The following is a 3,777-nucleotide window of genomic DNA, read 5'->3' as shown; positions in this document are numbered from 1 at the left end:
AGCTTGCTCGAAAGTCGTACCACTGCCTATCGTCGTCTCCCGGATGCTCGAGTATATGGTAAAATCGCAATCCCCGCCCCGTTATTAATTTTCTAATTTTTTCTTTTTGTTTTGAGTTTTTAGTTTAGAGTTAGTTTCTGTCTTGTTTCTTTATTCTAATCCATTTCTGATTATGTTTGTCTTTGTTAAATCGCTTCAGCGATATCGTGCGTTCCGTTTGGCTTTAATAGTTAATTTTGTTTGCTCATGTTGGTTCATAATACATGTGTTGAAATTTAACTACATGTTTTAATACTTGGTTTAATTTGAATCAATAGGTTGATATTGGTGTTGTTAAAATCTGAAATTTAGATATTTTGTAGGATACTAGTAGCTTGCTTTTAGTAGGGTGGCTGAAGTGACCCTTTGGCTCCTGCCATAGCAGATTTCAGGCTGTCCTTTCACCTTTTGGACAACCTTTCGCACACAAATTTAGCCTCTTTTGGACAGATTTTTGTTGAACAAAAATCTGTCCAAAAAGTTGGCTTTTCTTTGCCTATTTAAGGGCTGCCCTTTCTTCATTAAAAGGGACTAGAACACACTTCCATAGACATTTTTGAGAATTGCTTAAACACACAAAACATAAAAAATTTCAGCAGTTGAACACATGAAAAGTAAGCTGAAATGGTGAGCTTTAGGAGTGAATCTTAGAGTGCAAACTTTTAGAAAAGTATAAGTCCTCTTTAGAGTTCGTTTCTGGGTTTCTTCTCGAAGTTTTCGGGCTGTTTTAACATGGATTTGCTGGTGGTTTTCTGCTGTTTCGCTGCTGTTTTTATGCTGCTTTAGTTGCTGAGCTTCCATTCTTCATTGTTGTATTTATTATTCTGCGACTCAGGTAACTCTTTAATCTTATGTTGCAGATATTTTCACATTAACAAGAAGATTGGAACTCATCTTGATTGTTGGGAGCATATCCATTTAAATAAATGAGTGCTTAGCTAAATTTCTTTATTGTCAAAATATATCTTGTTGTAGTTCATATGTAAAAAATAAATCCTTGGTTGATCAAACACTCTTTATTCATGTGTTATTTGTCTTTACTATCTATTATAGTTTTGATGCATATAAAATGAGATGTTTCAAGTAGGTTGTAACGTGCTTAAAGACTCCTTTTGCACCTTTGCAATTCTGGCTAGTTTATGATAGGCTATTCTTTAAAGAAAAATAACAAAAGAGCCATGCTTGAAACCTTTATTTATTGTGATAAAATTCAGATTTTACATGTGACCATCTCTGCTAGGATTTTACATTTTTTTGGTAGAAAGTGGCTAGATCTTAAATAGGTGTTTGAAATTGCTAGTTAAAAATAAGGGTTAATGGCTTAGAACAAAAGATGCCAGACTCGCAATTTACCCCAGGTGGGCTATCTTAGTAAACCAGCATTTGAAATTCATTGGGCTTTCAGCTTATGCCCATTTTCGGAGCTCAATAATGGGCCAAGGCATATTCTGTCCAATAGGCCCAATGCCTTTAAGAAGTCTATAAACATTTTGTCCATTTATTTTATAGATGTTGGCTCAATACCATAACTAAATAAGCAAATTGACCCAATTTCTCAATAAATAAATAGCTGGCCCATCTTCTAAAATCCATAAGCTGGCTCATTTCTCCTTTTAACAAGAAGTTGGCATATTTCTTTAAAAAAGATTGAGTTGGTCCAACATTTATTTGCACAATTTTTCCAACCATAAGGCTAGAAGATAATAATAGAAATCAGATTTCTGTTATTAATTAATTAACACATTTTCTTTTTTATTAGTTGAATTGCTAGGCAATCAGTAGGCACGCTTAAATCTTTTCATTCACGGATTCGCTTGCGTGGCGTGATATTTAACATTCAATAATTTAATTCACTAATCTCTTACTATATCTATAGTTTTAGTTAAATTTCTAATCCTTTCACCATGCTCGCGGATTCGCTCGCGTAGCGCGATAGTAACTTTTTAATAGCGATAGTAACCTTTTAATAAATAATTTTCTCAAAAGCACAAATACAGTAATTTTTTCTGAAAATAATAGCGTGCTAATAATCCTTTGTCATAACTGCGGATTCGCTTGCGTAGCGCTGTTACGACAAAATTAATAAAATTCGTTTTGATCGCATATTCGCTTTCGTAGCGCGGTTAGGACAATTTTATACTATTTATATCATACTTTTTTTTACAAACTTTAATAATTAAAAGCGGATAGGTAAAACATGAAAATACATATAAATCACAGTTTGTCCAAAATTAGCTCAAGCCAAGTTTTAAGTCAATAAAGCTACCGTGCTAGAACCACGGGACTCGGGGAATGCCTAATACCTTCTCCCCGGTCAACAGAATTCCTTACCCGAACTTTATTTTCGCGGACCGATAAAAATAGAGTCAAACTTTTCTTTGACTAGGGATTCAAATAAAAGGTGACTTGGAACACCGAAAACCAATTCCAAGTGGCGACTCTATAAATAAAATAATCCCTACTCAAATTTGTCACTTCAATTGGAAAAACTCTTTAACCCACCATAATATCCATACACATACATATTTTTCGGGGAGTAGAAAAGGGGTGTGACAAATAGTGAAAGTTAATTTATAGTGATTAGCACTTGCAAATTTTATATTTCTGTTTCTTGTTTCAGAATAAAATTTAGGACATCTTGAACTTTTGGGTATTTTTGGTGATTGTCTACATGCATGTCAATAATTTTATCGAATTTATTTGTCCATGGTTTTTTCCCTCACTATCGACTAATTTTACTTAGATTGTCTGATTATTCTTCAACTAGATTTCTTTTTTTTTTTGCTGATATTGTATTATCTTTACTGTTTCTGATTGAGATTTCTGCTACAGTGAATAGTTTTCTGCTATTTTCATTTTTTTAGATCAAGGGAGCAATACAAGCATGCGCAAATCATACCGAGGCGACGACCCGATCCAACAGAAATAAATATGCACTTGCCGAGGGTCGACGGCGCGCCTATAGATGCATCTATTAATCTGCCGAGGCGTTCGGCCCGTCCCAAAATAAACACACACAGACAGATAGTCAGTCAAGAAGTCAACATGGAGCAATTATCCAAGAAAGGCCAATTCTCTTTAATAATTTGAGAAAACGAAGCTTAAGTCTTTTTAGAAATCCATTTATTAATTTAATGTGATTTAAGCAATTCAAGCCATCAATGAGTTCACAATTAATCCAAGTATAACATGCTTTTGGGTCCTAGACTACCCGGACAATAGCATAATAGTAGCTACGCACGGACTCTCGTCACCTCGTACGTACGTAGCCCCCCAAAAATAGGAGCACATAACCGATTTAACTCACCTATGGGGTAAATTCCCCCTCACAAGATTAGAAAGGAGACTCACTTCGCTCCGAAGACCCATGACCGGCATTCTACATTCTTTTCCGAAGGCTTGAACCGACGCACAATGCTCCAAAACTAGCCAATGGTTATACAAATCCATTAATATATGCTAAGGCACTCATTATAATCCAATTTATAACAATTCCTAACTCCGATTGGAAAGTTGACAAAAATGCCCTCGGGCCCACGTGCCGGGAATCGGAAATTTTTCGAAGATAAACTTTACCCATAAACTCAAGAACTCAAATATATAATTTACTCCTAATTCCATGCTCAAATTCGTGGTAAAATCCAATTTATCAAGTTTCTAGGTTTTCTTCCAAAAATCCTAATTTTTCCACAATTTTCATGTCTAATTCCATGATATAATCTTGTATTTAATTTGGAA

At 34.8% G+C, this 3,777-nt stretch overlaps 1 long non-coding RNA gene across 1 annotated transcript; it reads left to right on the top strand.

The window, feature by feature from the left end:
* LOC109226295 lies at window positions 7-1,125 on the top strand. The gene is made up of 2 exons (XR_002068026.1): window positions 7-58; window positions 900-1,125. It is a non-coding gene; the product is annotated as an uncharacterized LOC109226295 (long non-coding RNA).

The sequence above is a fragment of the Nicotiana attenuata genome, chromosome 5 (genome assembly GCF_001879085.1).
Source record: "Nicotiana attenuata strain UT chromosome 5, NIATTr2, whole genome shotgun sequence".
NCBI classification, from domain to species: domain Eukaryota; kingdom Viridiplantae; phylum Streptophyta; class Magnoliopsida; order Solanales; family Solanaceae; genus Nicotiana; species Nicotiana attenuata.
The sequence above is the reverse complement of the archived record's forward strand: the minus strand, read 5'-3'. Positions and strand labels throughout refer to the sequence as shown.